Source organism: Scyliorhinus torazame, chromosome 20, assembly GCF_047496885.1.
Source record: "Scyliorhinus torazame isolate Kashiwa2021f chromosome 20, sScyTor2.1, whole genome shotgun sequence".
In the NCBI taxonomy this organism is placed as follows: Eukaryota; Metazoa; Chordata; class Chondrichthyes; order Carcharhiniformes; family Scyliorhinidae; genus Scyliorhinus; species Scyliorhinus torazame.
The window spans coordinates 93,683,162-93,705,975 of record NC_092726.1 but is presented as its reverse complement, the minus strand read 5'-3'; positions in this window follow the sequence as shown (position 1 = coordinate 93,705,975).

The following is a 22,814-nucleotide window of genomic DNA, read 5'->3' as shown; positions in this document are numbered from 1 at the left end:
GTCAGGACGTGAGGGGGTCAGGATGTGAGACGGTCAGGACATGAGGGGGTCAGGACGTGAGGGTGTCAGGACGTGAGGGGGTCAGGATGTGAGGGGATCAGGACGTGCAGGGGTCAGGACGTGAGGGGGTCAGGACGTAAGGGGGTCAGGACGTGAGGGGGTCAGGACGTGTGGGGGTCAGGACGTGAGGGGGTCAGGATGTGAGGGGATCAGGACGTGCGAGGGTCAGGACGTGAGGGGGTCAGGACGTGAGAGGGTCAGGACGTTAGGGGGTCAGGACGTGAGAGGGTCAGTACGTGAGGGGGTCAGGATGTGACAGGGTCAGGACGTGAGGGGGTCAGGACGTGAGCGGGTCAGGACGTGAGAGGGTCAGTACGTGAGGGGGTCAGGATTTGAGGGGATCAGGACGTGAGGGGGTCAGGACGTGAAGGGGTCAGGACGTGAGAGGGTCAGTACGTGAGGGGGTCAGGATGTGACAGGGTCAGGACGTGAGGGGGTCAGGACGTGAGGGGGTCAGGACGTGAGAGGGTCAGTACGTGAGGGGGTCAGGATGTGACAGGGTCAGGACGTGAGGGGGTCAGGACGTGAGGGTGTCAGGACGAGAGGGGATCAGGACGTGAGAGTGTCAGGACGTGATGGGGTCAGGACGTGAGGGGGTCTGGATGTAAGGGGGTCAGGATGTGAGGGGATCAGGACGTGCGGGGGTCAGGACGTGAGGGGGTCAGGACGTGAGGGGGTCAGGACGTAAGGGGGTCAGGACGTGAGGGGGTCAGAACGTGTGGGGGTCAGGACGTGAGGGGGTCAGGATGTGAGGGGGTCAGGATGTGAGGGGATCTGGACGTGCGGGAGTCAGGACGTGAGGGGGTCAGGACGTAAGGGGGTCAGGATGTGAGGGGGTCAGGACGTGAGGGGGTCAGGACGTGAGGGGGTCAGAACGTGTGGGGGTCAGGACGTGAGGGGGTCAGGATGTGAGGGGATCAGGACGTGAGGGGATCAGGACGTGAGGGGATCAGGACGTGCGAGGGTCAGGACGTGAGGGGGTCAGGACGTGAGGGGGTCAGGACGTGAGGGGGTCATGACGTGAGAGGGTCAGGACGTGAGGGGGTCAGGATGTGAGACGGTCAGGACGTGAGGGGATCAGGACGTGAGGGGATCAGGACGTGCAGGGGTCAGGATGTGAGGGGGTCAGGACGTGAGGGGGTCAGGACGTGAGGGGTCAGGACGTGAGGGGGTCTGGGCTTGAGGGGGTCAGGACGTGAGGGGATCAGGAACTGAGGGGATCAGGACGTGAGGGGTCAGGATGTGAGAGGGTCAGTACCTGAGAGGGTCAGGACGTGAGAGGGTCATGACGTGAGGGGGCCAGGACGTGAGGGGGTCAGGACGTGAGGGGGTCAGGAGGTGCGGGGGTCAGGACGTGAGGGGATCAGGACGTGAGAGGGTCAGTACGTGAGAGGGTCAGTACGTGAGTGGGGTCAGGACGTGAGGGGATCAGGACGTGAAGGTGTCAGGACGTGAGAGGGTCAGTACGTGAGGGGGTCAGGATGTGGGGTGGTCAGGACGTGAGGGGGTCAGGAGGTGAGAGGGTCAGGACGTGAGGGGATCAGGACGTGAGAGGGTCAGGACGTGAGGTGGTCAGGACTTGAGGGGGTCAGGACGTGAAGGGGTCAGGACGTGAGAAGATCAGGACGTGATAGGGTCGGGACGTGAGGGGATCAGGACGTGAGGGGATCAGGACGTGAGAGGGTCAGGACGTGAGGGGATCAGGACGTGAGGGGGTCAGGATGTGAGAGGGTCAGGACGTGAGGGGGTCAGGATGTGAGGGGGTCAGGATGTGAGAGAGTCAGTACGTGAGGGGGTCAGGACGTGAGAGGGTCAGTACGTGAGGGGGTCAGGACGAGAGGGGATCAGGACATGAGAGGGTCATTACGTGAGGGGGTCAGGACGTGAGGGGGTCAGGACGTGAGGGGGTCAGGACGTGATGGGGTCAGGACCTGAGGGGATCAGGACCTGAGGGGGTCAGGACGTGAGGGGGTCAGGGATTGAGGGGTTCAGGACGTGAGGGGGTCAGGACGTAAGGGGATCAGGACGTGAGGGGGTGAGAACGTGAGGGTGTCAGAACGTGAGGGGGTCAGGACGTGAGGGGGTCAGGACGTGAGGGGGTCAGGATGTGAGGGGATCAGGACGTGAGGGGATCAGGACGTGAGGGGATCAGGACGTGAGGGGGTCAGGATGTGAGGGGATCAGGACGTGCGGGGGTCAGGACGTGAGGGGGTCAGGACGTGAGGGGGTCATGACGTGAGAGGGTCAGGACGTAAGGGGGTCAGGACGTGAGGGGGTCAGAACGTGTGGGGGTCATGACGTGAGAGGGTCAGGACGTGAGGGGGTCAGGATGTGAGGGGGTCAGGACGTGAGGGGATCAGGACGTGAGAGGGTCAGGACGTGAGGGGGTCAGGATGTGAGACGGTCAGGACGTGAGGGGATCAGGATGTGAGGGGATCAGGACGTGAGGGGATCAGGACGTGAGGGGATCAGGACGTGAGGGGGTCAGGATGTGAGGGGGTCAGGACGTGAGGGGGTCAGGACGTGAGGGGTCAGGACGTGAGGGGGTCTGGGCGTGAGGGGGTCAGGACGTGAGGGGATCAGGAACTGAGGGGATCAGGACGTGAGGGGTCAGGATGTGAGAGGGTCAGGACGTGAGGGGGTCAGGACGTGAGTGGGTCAGGACGTGAGGGGTCAGGATGTGAGAGGGTCAGGACGTGAGCGGGTCAGGACGTGAGGGGGTCAGGACCTAAGGGGGTCAGGACGTGAGGGGGTCAGAACGTGAGAGGGTCAGGACGTGAGGGGATCAGGACGTGATGGGGTCAGGACATGAGGGGGTCAGGACGTGAGGGGGTCAGGACGTGAGGTGTCAGGATGTGAGAGGGTCAGTACCTGAGAGGGTCAGGACGTGAGAGGGTCAGGACGTGAGGGGTTCAGGACGTGAGGGGGTCAGGACGTGAGGGGGTCAGGAGGTGCGGGGGTCAGGACGTGAGGGGATCAGGACGTGAGAGGGTCAGTACGTGAGAGGGTCAGTACGTGAGTGGGGTCAGGACGTGAGGGGATCAGGACGTGAAGGTGTCAGGACGTGAGAGGGTCAGTACTTGAGGGGATCAGGACGTGAATGGGTCAGGACGTGAGAGGGTCAGTACGTGAGGGGATCAGGACGTGAAGGGGTCAGGACGTGAGAGGGTCAGTACGTGAGGGGGTCAGGATGTGGGGTGGTCAGGACGTGAGGGGGTCAGGAGGTGAGAGGGTCAGGACGTGAGGGGATCAGGACGTGAGAGGGTCAGGACGTGAGGTGGTCAGGACTTGAGGGGGTCAGGACGTGAGGGGTTCAGGACGTGAAGGGGTCAGGACGTGAGAGGATCAGGACGTGAGAGGGTCGGGACGTGAGGGGATCAGGACGTGAGGGGATCAGGATGTGAGGGAGTCAGGACGTGAGAGGGTCAGTACGTGAGGGGGTCAGGATGTGACAGGGTCAGGTTGTGAGAGGGTCAGGATGTGAGAGGATGAGGACGTGAGTGGGTCAGGACGTGAGGGGGTCAGGACGTGAGGGTATCAGAACGTGAGGGGATCAGGACGTGAGGGGATCAGGACGTGAGGGGGTCAGGATGTGAGAGGGTCAGGACGTGAGGGGGTCAGGACGTGAGGGTATCAGAACGTGAGGGGATCAGGACGTGAGGGGATCAGGACGTGAGGGGGTCAGGATGTGAGAGGGTCAGGACGTGAGGGGGTCAGGATGTGAGGGGGTCCGGATGTGAGAGAGTCAGTACGTGAGGGGGTCAGGACGTGAGAGGGTCAGTACGTGAGGGGGTCAGGACGAGAGGGGATCAGGACATGAGAGGGTCAGTACGTGAGGGCGTCAGGACGTGAGGGGGTCAGGACGTGAGGGGGTCAGGACGTGATGGGGTCAGGACCTGAGGGGATCAGGACCTGAGGGGGTCAGGATGTGAGGGGATCAGGACGTGAGGGGGTCAGGGATTGAGGGGTTCAGGACGTGAGGGGGTCAGGACGTAAGAGGATCACGACGTGAGGGGGTCAGAACGTGAGGGTGTCAGAACGTGAGGGGGTCAGGACGTGAGAGGGTCAGGACGTGAGGGGATCAGGACGTGAGAGGGTCAGAACGTGAGGGGGTCAGGACGAGGGGGTCAGGATGTGAGGGGATCAGGACGTGAGGGGATCAGGACGTGAGGGGATCAGGACGTGAGGGGGTCAGGATGTGAGGGGATCAGGACGTGAGGTGGTCATGACGTGAGAGGGTCAGGACGTAAGGGGGTCAGGACGTGAGAGGGTCAGGACGTGAGGGGGTCAGGACGTGAGGGGGTCATGACGTGAGAGGGTCAGGGCGTGAGGGGGTCAGGACGTGAGGGTGTCAGGACGTGAGGGGGTCAGGATGTGAGGGGATCAGGACGTGCGGGGGTCAGGACGTGAGGGGGTCAGGACGTAAGGGGGTCAGGACGTGAGGGGGTCAGAACGTGTGGGGGTCAGGACGTGAGGGGGTCAGGATGTGAGGGGATCAGGACGTGCGAGGGTCAGGACGTGAGGGGGTCAGGACGTGAGGGGGTCAGGACGTGAGGGAATCAGGACGTGAGAGGGTCAGGACGTGAGGGGGTCAGGACGTGAGAGGGTCAGTACGTGAGGGGGTCAGGATGTGACAGGGTCAGGACGTGAGGGGGTCAGGACGTGAGGGGGTCAGGACGTGAGAGGGTCAGTACGTGAGGGGGTCAGGATGTGAGGGGATCAGGACGTGAGGGGGTCAGGACGTGAAGGGGGTCAGGACGTGAGAGGGTCAGTACGTGAGGGGGTCAGGATGTGACAGGGTCAGGACGTGAGGGGGACAGGACGTGAGGGGGTCAGGACGTGAGGGGGTCAGGACGAGAGGGGATCAGGACATGAGAGGGTCAGGACGTGAGGGTGTCAGGACGAGAGGGGATCAGGACGTGAGAGTGTCAGGACGTGATGGGGTCAGGACGTGAGGGGGTCAGGACGTAAGGGGGTCAGGATGTGAGGGGATCAGGACGTGCGGGGGTCAGGACGTGAGGGGGTCAGGACGTGAGAGGGTCAGGACGTGAGGGGGTCAGGGATTGAGGGGTTCAGGACGTGAGGGGGTCAGGACGTAAGGGGATCAGGACGTGAGGGGGTGAGAACGTGAGGGTGTCAGAACGTGAGGGGGTCAGGACGTGAGGGGGTCAGGACGTGAGGGGGTCAGGATGTGAGGGGATCAGGACGTGAGGGGATCAGGACGTGAGGGGATCAGGACGTGAGGGGGTCAGGATGTGAGGGGATCAGGACGTGCGGGGGTCATGACGTGAGAGGGTCAGGACGTAAGGGGGTCAGGACGTGAGGGGGTCAGAACGTGTGGGGGTCATGACGTGAGAGGGTCAGGACGTGAGGGGGTCAGGATGTGAGGGGGTCAGGACGTGAGGGGATCAGGACGTGAGAGGGTCAGGACGTGAGGGGGTCAGGATGTGAGACGGTCAGGACGTGAGGGGATCAGGATGTGAGGGGATCAGGACGTGAGGGGATCAGGACGTGAGGGGATCAGGACGTGAGGGGGTCAGGATGTGAGGGGGTCAGGACGTGAGGGGGTCAGGACGTGAGGGGTCAGGACGTGAGGGGGTCTGGGCGTGAGGGGGTCAGGACGTGAGGGGATCAGGAACTGAGGGGATCAGGACGTGAGGGGTCAGGATGTGAGAGGGTCAGGACGTGAGGGGGTCAGGACGTGAGTGGGTCAGGACGTGAGGGGTCAGGATGTGAGAGGGTCAGGACGTGAGCGGGTCAGGACGTGAGGGGGTCAGGACCTAAGGGGGTCAGGACGTGAGGGGGTCAGAACGTGAGAGGGTCAGGACGTGAGGGGATCAGGACGTGATGGGGTCAGGACATGAGGGGGTCAGGACGTGAGGGGGTCAGGACGTGAGGTGTCAGGATGTGAGAGGGTCAGTACCTGAGAGGGTCAGGACGTGAGAGGGTCAGGACGTGAGGGGTTCAGGACGTGAGGGGGTCAGGACGTGAGGGGGTCAGGAGGTGCGGGGGTCAGGACGTGAGGGGATCAGGACGTGAGAGGGTCAGTACGTGAGAGGGTCAGTACGTGAGTGGGGTCAGGACGTGAGGGGATCAGGACGTGAAGGTGTCAGGACGTGAGAGGGTCAGTACTTGAGGGGATCAGGACGTGAATGGGTCAGGACGTGAGAGGGTCAGTACGTGAGGGGATCAGGACGTGAAGGGGTCAGGACGTGAGAGGGTCAGTACGTGAGGGGGTCAGGATGTGGGGTGGTCAGGACGTGAGGGGGTCAGGAGGTGAGAGGGTCAGGACGTGAGGGGATCAGGACGTGAGAGGGTCAGGACGTGAGGTGGTCAGGACTTGAGGGGGTCAGGACGTGAGGGGTTCAGGACGTGAAGGGGTCAGGACGTGAGAGGATCAGGACGTGAGAGGGTCGGGACGTGAGGGGATCAGGACGTGAGGGGATCAGGATGTGAGGGAGTCAGGACGTGAGAGGGTCAGTACGTGAGGGGGTCAGGATGTGACAGGGTCAGGTTGTGAGAGGGTCAGGATGTGAGAGGATGAGGACGTGAGTGGGTCAGGACGTGAGGGGGTCAGGACGTGAGGGTATCAGAACGTGAGGGGATCAGGACGTGAGGGGATCAGGACGTGAGGGGGTCAGGATGTGAGAGGGTCAGGACGTGAGGGGGTCAGGACGTGAGGGTATCAGAACGTGAGGGGATCAGGACGTGAGGGGATCAGGACGTGAGGGGGTCAGGATGTGAGAGGGTCAGGACGTGAGGGGGTCAGGATGTGAGGGGGTCCGGATGTGAGAGAGTCAGTACGTGAGGGGGTCAGGACGTGAGAGGGTCAGTACGTGAGGGGGTCAGGACGAGAGGGGATCAGGACATGAGAGGGTCAGTACGTGAGGGGGTCAGGACGTGAGGGGGTCAGGACGTGAGGGGGTCAGGACGTGATGGGGTCAGGACCTGAGGGGATCAGGACCTGAGGGGGTCAGGATGTGAGGGGATCAGGACGTGAGGGGGTCAGGGATTGAGGGGTTCAGGACGTGAGGGGGTCAGGACGTAAGAGGATCACGACGTGAGGGGGTCAGAACGTGAGGGTGTCAGAACGTGAGGGGGTCAGGACGTGAGAGGGTCAGGACGTGAGGGGATCAGGACGTGAGAGGGTCAGAACGTGAGGGGGTCAGGACGAGGGGGTCAGGATGTGAGGGGATCAGGACGTGAGGGGATCAGGACGTGAGGGGATCAGGACGTGAGGGGGTCAGGATGTGAGGGGATCAGGACGTGAGGTGGTCATGACGTGAGAGGGTCAGGACGTAAGGGGGTCAGGACGTGAGAGGGTCAGGACGTGAGGGGGTCAGGACGTGAGGGGGTCATGACGTGAGAGGGTCAGGACGTGAGGGGGTCAGGACGTGAGGGTGTCAGGACGTGAGGGGGTCAGGATGTGAGGGGATCAGGACGTGCGGGGGTCAGGACGTGAGGGGGTCAGGACGTAAGGGGATCAGGACGTGCGAGGGTCAGGACGTGAGGGGGTCAGGACGTGAGGGGGTCAGGACGTGAGGGAATCAGGACGTGAGAGGGTCAGGACGTGAGGGGGTCAGGACGTGAGAGGGTCAGTACGTGAGGGGGTCAGGATGTGACAGGGTCAGAACGTGAGGGGGTCAGGACGTGAGGGGGTCAGGACGTGAGAGGGTCAGTACGTGAGGGGGTCAGGATGTGAGGGGATCAGGACGTGAGGGGGTCAGGACGTGAAGGGGGTCAGGACGTGAGAGGGTCAGTACGTGAGGGGGTCAGGATGTGACAGGGTCAGGACGTGAGGGGGACAGGACGTGAGGGGGTCAGGACGTGAGGGGGTCAGGACGAGAGGGGATCAGGACATGAGAGGGTCAGGACGTGAGGGTGTCAGGACGAGAGGGGATCAGGACGTGAGAGTGTCAGGACGTGATGGGGTCAGGACGTGAGGGGGTCAGGACGTAAGGGGGTCAGGATGTGAGGGGATCAGGACGTGCGGGGGTCAGGACGTGAGGGGGTCAGGACGTGAGAGGGTCAGGACGTAAGGGGGTCAGGACGTGAGGGGGTCAGAACGTGAGGGGATCAGGACGTGAGGGGATCAGGACGTGAGGGGGTCAGGATGTGAGAGGGTCAGGACGTGAGGGGGTCAGGATGTGAGGGGGTCCGGATGTGAGAGAGTCAATACGTGAGGGGGTCAGGACGTGAGAGGGTCAGGAAGAGAGGGGATCAGGACATGAGAGGGTCAGTACGTGATGGGGTCAGGACGTGAGGGGGTCAGGACGTGAGGGGGTCAGGACGTGATGGGGTCAGGACCTGAGGGGATCAGGACGTGAGGGGGTCAGGATGTGAGGGGATCAGGACGTGAGGGGGTCAGGGATTGAGGGGTTCAGGACGTGAGGGGGTCAGGACTTAAGGGGATCAGGACGTGAGGGGGTCAGAACGTGAGGGTGTCAGAACGTGAGGGGGTCAGGACGTGAGGGGGTCAGGATGTGAGGGGGATCAGGACGTGAGGGGATCAGGACGTGAGGGGATCAGGACGTGAGGGGGTCAGGATGTGAGGGGATCAGGACGTGAGGTGGTCATGACGTGAGAGGGTCAGGACGTAAGGGGGTCAGGACGTGAGAGGGTCAGGACGTGAGGGGGTCAGGACGTGAGGGGGTCATGACGTGAGAGGGTCAGGACGTGAGGGGGTCAGGATGTGAGACGGTCAGGACATGAGGGGGTCAGGACGTGAGGGTGTCAGGACGTGAGGGGGTCAGGATGTGAGGGGATCAGGACGTGCGAGGGTCAGGACGTGAGGGGGTCAGGACGTGAGGGGGTCAGGACGTGAGGGAATCAGGACGTGAGAGGGTCAGGACGTGAGGGGGTCAGGACGTGAGAGGGTCAGTACGTGAGGGGGTCAGGATGTGACAGGGTCAGGACGTGAGGGGGTCAGGACGTGAGGGGGTCAGGACGTGAGAGGGTCAGTACGTGAGGGGGTCAGGATGTGAGGGGATCAGGACGTGAGGGGGTCAGGACGTGAAGGGGTCAGGACGTGAGAGGGTCAGTACGTGAGGGGGTCAGGATGTGACAGGGTCAGGACGTGAGGGGGTCAGGACGTGAGGGGGTCAGGACGTGAGAGGGTCAGTACGTGAGGGGGTCAGGATGTGACAGGGTCAGGACGTGAGGGGGACAGGACGTGAGGGGGTCAGGACGTGAGGGGGTCAGGACGAGAGGGGATCAGGACATGAGAGGGTCAGGACGTGAGGGTGTCAGGACGAGAGGGGATCAGGACGTGAGAGTGTCAGGACGTGATGGGGTCAGGACGTGAGGGGGTCAGGACGTAAGGGGGTCAGGATGTGAGGGGATCAGGACGTGCGGGGGTCAGGACGTGAGGGGGTCAGGACGTGAGAGGGTCAGGACGTAAGGGGGTCAGGACGTGAGGGGGTCAGAACGTGAGGGGATCAGGACGTGAGGGGATCAGGACGTGAGGGGGTCAGGATGTGAGAGGGTCAGGACGTGAGGGGGTCAGGATGTGAGGGGGTCCGGATGTGAGAGAGTCAATACGTGAGGGGGTCAGGACGTGAGAGGGTCAGGAAGAGAGGGGATCAGGACATGAGAGGGTCAGTACGTGATGGGGTCAGGACGTGAGGGGGTCAGGACGTGAGGGGGTCAGGACGTGATGGGGTCAGGACCTGAGGGGATCAGGACGTGAGGGGGTCAGGATGTGAGGGGATCAGGACGTGAGGGGGTCAGGGATTGAGGGGTTCAGGACGTGAGGGGGTCAGGACTTAAGGGGATCAGGACGTGAGGGGGTCAGAACGTGAGGGTGTCAGAACGTGAGGGGGTCAGGACGTGAGGGGGTCAGGATGTGAGGGGATCAGGACGTGAGGGGATCAGGACGTGAGGGGATCAGGACGTGAGGGGGTCAGGATGTGAGGGGATCAGGACGTGAGGTGGTCATGACGTGAGAGGGTCAGGATGTAAGGGGGTCAGGACGTGAGAGGGTCAGGACGTGAGGGGGTCAGGACGTGAGGGGGTCATGACGTGAGAGGGTCAGGACGTGAGGGGGTCAGGATGTGAGACGGTCAGGACATGAGGGGGTCAGGACGTGAGGGTGTCAGGACGTGAGGGGGTCAGGATGTGAGGGGATCAGGACGTGCGGGGGTCAGGACGTGAGGGGGTCAGGACGTAAGGGGGTCAGGACGTGACAGGGTCAGAACTTGTGGGGGTCAGGACGTGAGGGGGTCAGGATGTGAGGGGATCAGGACGTGCGAGGGTCAGGACGTGAGGGGGTCAGGACGTGAGGGGGTCAGGACGTGAGGGGATCAGGACGTGAGAGGGTCAGGACGTGAGGGGGTCAGGACGTGAGGGGATCAGGATGTGAGGGAGTCAGGACGTGAGAGGGTCAGTACGTGAGGGGGTCAGGATGTGACAGGGTCAGGATGTGAGAGGGTCAGGATGTGAGAGGATGAGGACGTGAGTGGGTCAGGACGTGAGGGGGTCAGGACGTGAGGGTATCAGAACGTGAGGGGATCAGGACGTGAGGGGATCAGGACGTGAGGGGGTCAGGATGTGAGAGGGTCAGGACGTGAGGGGGTCAGGACGTGAGGGTATCAGAACGTGAGGGGATCAGGACGTGAGGGGATCAGGACGTGAGGGGGTCAGGATGTGAGAGGGTCAGGACGTGAGGGGGTCAGGATGTGAGGGGGTCCAGATGTGAGAGAGTCAGTACGTGAGGGGGTCAGGCGTGAGAGGGTCAGTACGTGAGGGGGTCAGGACGAGAGGGGATCAGGACATGAGAGGGTCAGTACGTGAGGGGGTCAGGACGTGAGGGGGTCAGGACGTGAGGGGGTCAGGACGTGATGGGGTCAGGACCTGAGGGGATCAGGACCTGAGGGGGTCAGGATGTGAGGGGATCAGGACGTGAGGGGGTCAGGACGTAAGTGGATCACGACGTGAGGGGGTCAGAACGTGAGGGTGTCAGAACGTGAGGGGGTCAGGACGTGAGGGGGTCAGGATGTGAGGGGATCAGGACGTGAGGGGATCAGGACGTGAGGGGATCAGGACGTGAGGGGGTCAGGATGTGAGGGGATCAGGACGTGAGGTGGTCATGACGTGAGAGGGTCAGGACGTAAGGGGGTCAGGACGTGAGAGGGTCAGGACGTGAGGGGGTCAGGACGTGAGGGGGTCATGACGTGAGAGGGTCAGGACGTGAGGGGGTCAGGACGTGAGGGTGTCAGGACGTGAGGGGGTCAGGATGTGAGGGGATCAGGACGTGCGGGGGTCAGGACGTGAGGGGGTCAGGACGTAAGGGGGTCAGGACGTGAGGGGGTCAGAACGTGTGGGGGTCAGGACGTGAGGGGGTCAGGATGTGAGGGGATCAGGACGTGCGAGGGTCAGGACGTGAGGGGGTCAGGTCGTGAGGGGGTCAGGACGTGAGGGGATCAGGACGTGAGAGGGTCAGGACGTGAGGGGGTCAGGACGTGAGAGGGTCAGTACGTGAGGGGGTCAGGATGTGACAGGGTCAGGACGTGAGGGGGTCAGGACGTGAGGGGGTCAGGACGTGAGAGGGTCAGTACGTGAGGGGGTCAGGATGTGAGGGGATCAGGACGTGAGGGGGTCAGGACGTGAAGGGGTCAGGACGTGAGAGGGTCAGTACGTGAGGGGGTCAGGATGTGACAGGGTCAGGACTTGAGGGGGTCAGGACGTGAGGGGGTCAGGACGTGAGAGGGTCAGTACGTGAGGGGGTCAGGAGGTGACAGGGTCAGGACGTGAGGGGGACAGGACGTGAGGGGGTCAGGACGTGAGGGGGTCAGGACGAGAGGGGATCAGGACATGATAGGGTCAGGTCGTGAGGGTGTCAGGACGAGAGGGGATCAGGACGTGAGAGTGTCAGAACGTGATGGGGTCAGGACGTGAGGGGGTCAGGACGTAAGGGGGTCAGGATGTGAGGGGATCAGGACGTGCGGGGGTCAGGACATGAGGGGGTCAGGACGTGAGAGGGTCAGGACGTAAGGGGGTCAGGACGTGAGGGGGTCAGAACGTGTGGGGGTCAGGACGTGAGGGGGTCAGGATGTGAGGGGGTCAGTATGTGAGGGGATCAGGACGTGCGGGGGTCAGGACGTGAGGGGGTCAGGACGTAAGGGGGTCAGGATGTGAGGGGGTCAGGACGTGAGGGGGTCAGGACGTGAGGGGGTCAGAACGTGTGGGGGTCAGGACGTGAGGGGGTCAGGATGTGAGGGGATCAGGACGTGAGGGGATCAGGACGTGAGGGGATCAGGACCTGCGAGGGTCAGGACGTGAGGGGTTCAGGACGTGAGGGGGTCAGGACGTGAGGGGGTCATGACGTGAGAGGGTCAGGACGTGAGGGGATCAGGATGTGAGACGGTCAGGACGTGAGGGGATCAGGATGTGAGGGGATCAGGACGTGAGGGGATCAGGACTTGAGCGGATCAGGACGTGAGGGGGTCAGGATGTGAGGGGGTCAGGACGTGAGGGGGTCAGGACGTGAGGGGTCAGGACGTGAGGGTGTCTGGGCGTGAGGGGGTCAGGACGTGAGGGGATCAGGAACTGAGGGGATCAGGACGTGAGGGGTCAGGATGTGAGAGGGTCAGGACGTGAGGGGGTCAGGACGTGAGTGGGTCAGGACGTGAGGGGTCAGGATGTGAGAGGGTCAGGACGTGAGCGGGTCAGGACGTGAGGGGGTCAGGACCTAAGGGGGTCAGGACGTGAGGGGGTCAGAACGTGAGGGGGTCAGGACGTGAGGGGATCAGGACGTGATGGGGTCAGGACGTGAGGGGATCAGGAACTGAGGGGATCAGGACGTGAGGGGTCAGGATGTGAGAGGGTCAGGACGTGAGGGGGTCAGGACGTGAGTGGGTCAGGACGTGAGGGGTCAGGATGTGAGAGGGTCAGGACGTGAGCGGGTCAGGACGTGAGGGGGTCAGGACCTAAGGGGGTCAGGACGTGAGGGGGTCAGAACGTGAGGGGGTCAGGACGTGAGGGGATCAGGACGTGATGGGGTCAGGACATGAGGGGGTCAGGACGTGAGGGGGTCAGGACGTGAGGTGTCAGGATGTGAGAGGGTCAGTACCTGAGAGGGTCAGTACGTGAGAGGGTCAGGACGTGAGGGGGTCAGGACGTGAGGGGGTCAGGACGTGAGGGGGTCAGGAGGTGCGGGGGTCAGGACGTGAGGGGATCAGGACGTGAGAGGGTCAGTACGTGAGAGGGTTAGTACGTGAGTGGGGTCAGGACGTGAGGGGATCAGGACGTGAAGGTGTCAGGACGTGAGAGGGTCAGTACGTGAAGGGGTCAGGACGTGAATGGGTCAGGACGTGAGAGGGTCAGTACGTGAGGGGATCAGGACGTGAAGGGGTCAGGACGTGAGAGGGTCAGTACGTGAGGGGGTCAGGATGTGGGGTGGTCAGGACGTGAGGGGGTCAGGAGGTGAGAGGGTCAGGACGTGAGGGGATCAGGACGTGAGAGGGTCAGGACGTGAGGTGGTCAGGACTTGAGGGGGTCAGGACGTGAGGGGTTCAGGACGTGAAGGGGTCAGGACGTGAGAGGATCAGGACGTGAGAGGGTCGGGACGTGAGGGGATCAGGACGTGAGGGGATCAGGACGTGAGAGCGTCAGGACGTGAGGGGATCAGGACGTGAGGGGATCAGGATGTGAGGGAGTCAGGACGTGAGAGGGTCAGTACGTGAGGGGGTCAGGATGTGACAGGGTCAGGATGTGAGAGGGTCAGGATGTGAGAGGATGAGGACGTGAGTGGGTCAGGACGTGAGGGGGTCAGGACGTGAGGGTATCAGAACGTGAGGGGATCAGGACGTGAGGGGATCAGGACGTGAGGGGGTCAGGATGTGAGAGGGTCAGGACGTGAGGGGGTCAGGACGTGAGGGTATCAGAACGTGAGGGGATCAGGACGTGAGGGGATCAGGACGTGAGGGGGTCAGGATGTGAGAGGGTCAGGACGTGAGGGGGTCAGGATGTGAGCGGGTCCGGATGTGAGAGAGTCAGTACGTGAGGGGGTCAGGACGTGAGAGGGTCAGGAAGAGAGGGGATCAAGACATGAGAGGGTCAGTACGTGAGGGGGTCAGGGCGTGAGGGGGTCAGGACGTGAGGGGGTCAGGACGTGATGGGGTCAGGACCTGAGGGGATCAAGACCTGAGGGGGTCAGGATGTGAGGCGATCAGGACGTGAGGGGGTCAGGGATTGAGGGGTTCAGGACGTGAGGGGGTCAGGACTTAAGGGGATCAGGACGTGAGGGGGTCAGAACGTGAGGGTGTCAGAACGTGAGGGGGTCAGGACGTGAGGGGGTCAGGATGTGAGGGGATCAGGACGTGAGGGGATCAGGACGTGAGGGGATCAGGACGTGAGGGGGTCAGGATGTGAGGGGATCAGGACGTGAGGTGGTCATGACGTGAGAGGGTCAGGACGTAAGGGGGTCAGGACGTGAGAGGGTCAGGACGTGAGGGGGTCAGGACGTGAGGGGGTCATGACGTGAGAGGGTCAGGACGTGAGGGGGTCAGGATGTGAGACGGTCAGGACATGAGGGGGTCAGGACGTGAGGGTGTCAGGACGTGAGGGGGTCAGGATGTGAGGGGATCAGGACGTGCGGGGGTCAGGACGTGAGGGGGTCAGGACGTAAGGGGGTCAGGACGTGAGGGGGTCAGAACTTGTGGGGGTCAGGACGTGAGGGGGTCAGGATGTGAGGGGATCAGGACGTGCGAGGGTCAGGACGTGAGGGGGTCAGGACGTGAGGGGGTCAGGACGTGAGGGGATCAGGACGTGAGAGGGTCAGGACGTGAGGGGGTCAGGACGTGAGAGGGTCAGTACCTGAGAGGGTCAGGACGTGAGGGGGTCAGGACGTGAGGGGGTCAGGAGGTGCGGGGATCAGGACGTGAAGGTGTCAGGACGTGAGAGGGTCAGTACGTGAGGGGGTCAGGACGTGAATGGGTCAGGACGTGAGAGGGTCAGTACGTGAGGGGATCAGGACGTGAAGGGGTCAGGACGTGAGAGGGTCAGGACGTGAGGGGGTCAGGACGTGAGGGGGTCAGGAGGTGCGGGGGTCAGGACGTGAGGGGGTCAGGAGGTGCGGGGATCAGGACGTGAAGGTGTCAGGACGTGAGAGGGTCAGGACGTGAGAGGATCAGGACGTGAGGGGGTCAGGACGTGAGGGGGTCAGGACGTGAGGGGGTCAGGACGTGAATGGGTCAGGACGTGAGGGGGTCAGGAGGTGCGGGGATCAGGACGTGAAGGGGTCAGGACGTGAGAGGGTCAGTACGTGAGGGGATCAAGACGTGTGGGGATCAGGACGTGAGAGGGTCAGGACGTGAGGGGATCAGGACGTGAGGGGATCAGGACGTGAGAGGGTCGGGACGTGAGGGGATCAAGACGTGTGGGGATCAGGACGTGAGAGGGTCAGGACGTGAGAGGGTCAGGACGTGAGGGGATCAGGACGTGTGGGGATCAGGACGTGAGAGGGTCAGGACGTGAGGGGATCAGGACGTGAGGGGGTCAGGATGTGAGAGGGTCAGGACGTGAGGGGGTCAGGATGTGAGGGGGTCAGGATGTGAGAGAGTCAGTACGTGAGGGGGTCAGGAGGTGCGGGGGTCAGGACGTGAGGGGATCAGGACGTGAAAGGGTCAGTACGTGAGAGGGTCAGTACGTGAGTGGGGTCAGGACGTGAGGGGATCAGGACGTGAAGGTGTCAGGACGTGAGAGGGTCAGTACGTGAGGGGGTCAGGACGTGAATGGGTCAGGACGTGAGGGGGTCAGGAGGTGCGGGGATCAGGACGTGAAGGGGTCAGGACGTGAGAGGGTCAGTACGTGAGGGGGTCAGTACGTGAGTGGGGTCAGGACGTGAGGGGATCAGGACGTGAAGGTGTCAGGACGTGAGAGGGTCAGTACGTGAGGGGGTCAGGACGTGAATGGGTCAGGACGTGAGAGGGTCAGTACGTGAGGGGATCAGGACGTGAAGGGGTCAGGACGTGAGAGGGTCAGTACGTGAGGGGGTCAGGATGTGGGGTGGTCAGGACGTGAGGGCGTCAGGAGGTGAGAGGGTCAGGACGTGAGGGGATCAGGACGTGAGAGGGTCAGGACGTGAGGTGGTCAGGACTTGAGGGGGTCAGGACGTGAAGGGGTCAGGACGTGAGAGGATCAGGACGTGAGAGGGTCGGGACGTGAGGGGATCAAGACGTGAGGGGATCAGGACGTGAGAGGGTCAGGACGTGAGGGGATCAGGACGTGAGGGGGTCAGGATGTGAGAGGGTCAGGACGTGAGGGGGTCAGGATGTGAGGGGGTCAGGATGTGAGAGAGTCAGTACGTGAGGGGGTCAGGACGTGAGGGTCAATACGTGAGGGGGACAGGACGTGAGAGGGTCAGTACGTGAGGGGGTCAGGACGAGAGGGGATCAGGACATGAGAGGGTCAGTACGTGAGGGGGTCAGGACGTGAGGGGGTCAGGACGTGAGGGGGTCAGGACGTGAGGGGGTCAGGACGTGATGGGGTCAGGACCTGAGGGGATCAGGACCTGAGGGGGTCAGGACGTGAGGGGGTCAGGGATTGAGGGGTTCAGGACGTGAGGGGGTCAGGACGTAAGGGGATCAGGACGTGAGGGGGTCAGGACGTGATGGGGTCAGGACCTGAGGGGATCAGGACCTGAGGGGGTCAGGACGTGGGGGTCAGGGATTGAGGGGTTCAGGACGTGAGGGGGTCAGGACGTGAGGGGGTCAGGACGTGATGGGGTCAGGACCTGAGGGGATCAGGACCTGAGGGGGTCAGGACGTGAGGGGGTCAGGGATTGAGGGGTTCAGGACGTGAGGGGGTCAGGACGTAAGGGGTTCAGGACGTGAAGGGGTCAGAACGTGAGGGTGTCAGAACGTGAGGGGGTCAGGAAGTGAGGGGGTCAGGATGTGAGGGGATCAGGACGTGAGGGGATCAGGACGTGAGGGGATCAGGACGTGAGGGGGTCAGGATGTGAGGGGATCAGGACGTGCGGGGGTCAGGACGTGAGGGGGTCAGGACGTGAGGGGGCCATGACGTGAGAGGGTCAGGACGTAAGGGGGTCAGGACGTGAGGGGGTCAGAACGTGTGGGGGCCATGACGTGAGAGGGTCAGGACGTGAGGGGGTCAGGATGTGAGGGGGTCAGGACGTGAGGGGATCAGGACGTGAGAGGGTCAGGACGTGAGGGGGTCAGGATGTGAGACGGTCAGGACGTGAGGAGATCAGGACGTGAGGGGGTCAGGATGTGAGGGGATCAGGACGTCAGGGGGTCAGGACGTGCGGGGGTCAGGACGTGTGGGGGTCAGGACGTTAGGGGGTCAGGACGTGAGGGGGTCAGAACGTGTGGGGGTCAGGATGTGAGGGGTCAGGACGTGAGGGGGTCAGGACGTGAGGGGGTCATGACGTGAGAGGGTCAGGACCTGAGGGGGTCAGGATGTGAGGGGGTCAGGACGTGAGGGGGTCAGGACGTGAGGGGGTCATGACGTGAGAGGGTCAGGACCTGAGGGGGTCAGGATGTGAGACGGTCAGGACGTGAGGGGATCAGGACGTGAGGGGATCAGCACGTGAGGGGGTCAGGATGTGAGGGGGTCAGGACGTGAGGGGGTCAGGACGTGAGGGGTCAGGACGTGAGGGGGTCTGGGCGTGAGGGGGTCAGGACGTGAGGGGATCAGGAACTGAGGGGATCAGGACGTGAGGGGTCAGGATGTGAGAGGGTCAGGACGTGAGGGGGTCAGGACGTGAGTGGGTCAGGACGTGAGGGGTCAGGATGTGAGAGGGTCAGGACGTGAGCGGGTCAGGACGTGAGGGTGTCAGGACCTAAGGGGGTCAGGACATGAGGGGGTCAGAACGTGAGGGGCTCAGGACGTGAGGGGATCAGGACGTGATGGGGTCAGGACATGAGGGGGTCAGGACGTGAGGGGGTCAGGACGTGAGGTGTCAGGATGTGAGAGGGTCAGTACCTGAGAGGGTCAGGACGTGAGAGGGTCAGGACGTGAGGGGGTCAGGACGTGAGGGGGTCAGGACGTGAGGGGGTCAGGAGGTGCGGGGGTCAGGACGTGAGGGGATCAGGACGTGAGAGGGTCAGTACGTGACAGGGTCAGTACGTGAGTGGGGTCAGGACGTGAGGGGATCAGGACGTGAAGGTGTCAGGACGTGAGAGGGTCAGTACGTGAGGGGGTCAGGACGTGAATGGGTCAGGACGTGAGAGGGTCAGTACGTGAGGGGATCAGGACGTGAAGGGGTCAGGACGTGAGAGGGTCAGTACGTGAGGGGGTCAGGATGTGGGGTGGTCAGGACGTGAGGGGGTCAGGAGGTGAGAGGGTCAGGACGTGAGGGGATCAGGACGTGAGAGGGTCAGGACGTGAGGTGGTCAGGACTTGAGGGGGTCAGGACGTGAAGGGGATCAGGACGTGAGAGGGTCAGGACGTGAGGGGATCAGGACGTGAGGGGGTCAGGATGTGAGAGGGTCAGGACGTGAGGGGGTCAGGATGTGAGGGGGTCAGGATGTGAGAGAGTCAGTACGTGAGGGGGTCAGGACGTGAGAGGGTCAATACGTGAGGGGGTCAGGACGTGAGAGGGTCAGTACGTGAGGGGGTCAGGACGAGAGGGGATCAGAACATGAGAGGGTCAGTACGTGAGGGGGTCAGGACGTGAGGGGGTCAGGACGTGAGGGGGTCAGGACGTGATGGGGTCAGGACCTGAGGGGATCAGGACCTGAGGGGGTCAGGACGTGAGGGGGTCAGGGATTGAGGGGTTCAGGACGTGAGGGGGTCAGGACGTAAGGGGATCAGGACGTGAGGTGGTCAGGACGTGATGGGGTCAGGACCTGAGGGGATCAGGACCTGAGGGGGTCAGGACGTGAGGGGGTCAGGGATTGAGGGGTTCAGGACGTGAGGTGGTCATGACGTGAGAGGGTCAGGACGTAAGGGGGTCAGGACGTGAGAGGGTCAGGACGTGAGGGGGTCAGGACGTGAGGGGGTCATGACGTGAGAGGGTCAGGACGTGAGGGGGTCAGGATGTGAGACGGTCAGGACATGAGGGGGTCAGGACGTGAGGGTGTCAGGACGTGAGGGGGTCAGGATGTGAGGGGATCAGGACGTGCGGGGGTCAGGACGTGAGGGGGTCAGGACGTAAGAGGGTCAGGACGTGAGGGGGTCAGAACTTGTGGGGGTCAGGACGTGAGGGGGTCAGGATGTGAGGGGATCAGGACGTGCGAGGGTCAGGACGTGAGGGGGTCAGGACGTGAGGGGGTCAGGACGTGAGGGGATCAGGACGTGAGAGGGTCAGGACGTGAGGGGGTCAGGACGTGAGAGGGTCAGTACGTGAGGGGGTCAGGATGTGACAGGGTCAGGACGTGAGGGGGTCAGGACGTGAGGGGGTCAGGACGTGAGAGGGTCAGTACGTGAGGGGGTCAGGATGTGAGGGGATCAGGACGTGAGGGGGTCAGGACGTGAAGGGGTCAGGACGTGAGAGGGTCAGTACGTGAGGGGGTCAGGATGTGACAGGGTCAGGACGTGAGGGGGTCAGGATGTGACAGGGTCAGGACGTGAGGGGGTCAGGACGTGAGGGGGTCAGGACGTGAGGGGGTCAGGACGAGAGGGGATCAGGACATGAGAGTGTCAGGACGTGATGGGGTCAGGACGTGAGGGTGTCAGGACGAGAGGGGATCAGGACGTGAGAGTGTCAGGACGTGATGGGGTCAGGACGTGAGGGGGTCAGGACGTAAGGGGGTCAGGATGTGAGGGGATCAGGACGTGCGGGGGTCAGGACGTGAGGGGGTCAGGACGTGAGGGGATCAGGACGTAAGGGGGTCAGGACGTGAGGGGGTCAGAACGTGTGGGGGTCAGGACGTGAGGGGGGTCAGGATGTGAGGGGGTCAGGATGTGAGGGGATCAGGACGTGCGGAGGTCAGGACGTGAGGGGGTCAGGACGTAAGGGGGTCAGGATGTGAGGGGGTCAGGACGTGAGGGGGTCAGGACGTGAGGGGGTCAGAACGTGTGGGGGTCAGGACGTGAGGGGGTCAGGATGTGAGGGGATCAGGACGTGAGGGGATCAGGACGTGAGGGGATCATGACGTGCGAGAGTCAGGACGTGAGGGGGTCAGGACGTGAGGGGGTCAGGACGTGAGGGGGTCATGACGTGAGAGGGTCAGGACGTGAGGGGGTCAGGATGTGAGACGGTCAGGACGTGAGGGGATCAGGACGTGAGGGGATCAGGACGTGAGGGGGTCAGGATGTGAGGGGGTCAGGACGTGAGGGGGTCAGGACGTGAGGGGTCAGGACGTGAGGGGGTCTGGGCGTGAGGGGGTCAGGACGTGAGGGGATCAGGAACTGAGGGGATCAGGACGTGAGGGGTCAGGATGTGAGAGGGTCAGGACGTGAGGGGGTCAGGACGTGAGTGGGTCAGGACGTGAGGGGTCAGGATGTGAGAGGGTCAGGACGTGAGCGGGTCATGACGTGAGGGGGTCAGGACCTAAGGGGGTCAGGACGTGAGGGGATCAGGACGTGAGGGGATCAGGACGTGAGGGGGTCAGGATGTGAGGGGGTCAGGACGTGAGGGGGTCAGGACGTGAGGGGTCAGGACGTGAGGGGGTCTGGGCGTGAGGGGGTCAGGACGTGAGGGGATCAGGAACTGAGGGGATCAGGACGTGAGGGGTCAGGATGTGAGAGGGTCAGGACGTGAGGGGGTCAGGACGTGAGTGGGTCAGGACGTGAGGGGTCAGGATGTGAGAGGGTCAGGACGTGAGCGGGTCAGGACGTGAGGGTGTCAGGACCTAAGGGGGTCAGGACGTGAGTGGGTCAGAACGTGAGGGGCTCAGGACGTGAGAGGGTCAGGATGTGAGGGGATCAGGACGTGAGGGGATCAGGACGTGATGGGGTCAGGACATGAGGGGGTCAGGACGTGAGGGGGTCAGGACGTGAGGTGTCAGGATGTGAGAGGGTCAGTACCTGAGAGGGTCAGGACGTGAGAGGGTCAGGACGTGAGGGGGTCAGGACGTGAGGGGGTCAGGACGTGAGGGGGTCAGGAGGTGCGGGGGTCAGGACGTGAGGGGATCAGGACGTGAGCGGGTCAGTACGTGAGAGGGTCAGTACGTGAGTGGGGTCAGGACGTGAGGGGATCAGGACGTGAAGGTGTCAGGACGTGAGAGGGTCAGTACGTGAGGGGGTCAGGACGTGAATGGGTCAGGACGTGAGAGGGTCAGTACGTGAGGGGATCAGGACGTGAAGGGGTCAGGACGTGAGAGGGTCAGTACGTGAGGGGGTCAGGATGTGGGGTGGTCAGGACGTGAGGGGGTCAGGAGGTGAGAGGGTCAGGACGTGAGGGGATCAGGACGTGAGAGGGTCAGGACGTGAGGTGGTCAGGACTTGAGGGGGTCAGGACGTGAAGGGGATCAGGACGTGAGAGGGTCAGGACGTGAGGGTATCAGGACGTGAGGGGGTCAGGATGTGAGAGGGTCAGGACGTGAGGGGGTCAGGATGTGAGGGGGTCAGGATGTGAGAGAGTCAGTACGTGAGGGGGTCAGGACGTGAGAGGGTCAATACGTGAGGGGGTCAGGACGTGAGAGGGTCAGTACGTGAGGGGGTCAGGACGAGAGGGGATCAGGACATGAGAGGGTCAGTACGTGAGGGGGTCAGGACGTGAGGGGGTCAGAACTTGTGGGGGTCAGGACGTGAGGGGGTCAGGATGTGAGGGGATCAGGACGTGCGAGGGTCAGGACGTGAGGGGGTCAGGACGTGGTGGGGTCAGGACGTGAGGGGATCAGGACGTGAGAGGGTCAGGACGTGAGAGGGTCAGGACGTGAGAGGGTCAGTACGTGAGGGGGTCAGGATGTGACAGGGTCAGGACGTGAGGGGGTCAGGACGTGAGGGGGTCAGGACGTGAGAGGGTCAGTACGTGAGGGGGTCAGGATGTGAGGGGATCAGGACGTGAGGGGGTCAGGACGTGAAGGGGTCAAGACGTGAGAGGGTCAGTACGTGAGGGGGTCAGGATGTGACAGGGTCAGGACGTGAGGGGGTCAGGATGTGGCAGGGTCAGGACGTGAGGGGGTCAGGACGTGAGGGGGTCAGGACGTGAGGGGGTCAGGACGAGAGGGGATCAGGACATGAGGGTGTCAGGACGAGAGGGGATCAGGACGTGAGAGTGTCAGGACGTGATGGGGTCAGGACGTGAGGGGGTCAGGACGTAAGGGGGTCAGGATGTGAGGGGATCAGGACGTGCGGGGGTCAGGACGTGAGGGGGTCAGGACGTGAGGGGATCAGGACGTAAGGGGGTCAGGACGTGAGGGGGTCAGAACGTGTGGGGGTCAGGACGTGAGGGGGTCAGGATGTGAGGGGGTCAGGACGTGCGGAGGTCAGGACGTGAGGGGGTCAGGACGTAAGGGGGTCAGGATGTGAGGGGGTCAGGACGTGAGGGGGTCAGGACGTGAGGGGGTCAGAACGTGTGGGGGTCAGGACGTGAGGGGGTCAGGATGTGAGGGGATCAGGACGTGAGGGGATCAGGACGTGAGGGGATCAGGACGTGCGAGAGTCAGGACGTGAGGGGGTCAGGACGTGAGGGGGTCAGGACGTGAGGGGGTCATGACGTGAGAGGGTCAGGACGTGAGGGGGTCAGGATGTGAGACGGTCAGGACGTGAGGGGATCAGGACGTGAGGGGATCAGGACGTGAGGGGGTCAGGATGTGAGGGGGTCAGGACGTGAGGGGGTCAGGACGTGAGGGGTCAGGATGTGAGGGGGTCTGGGCGTGAGGGGGTCAGGACGTGAGGGGATCAGG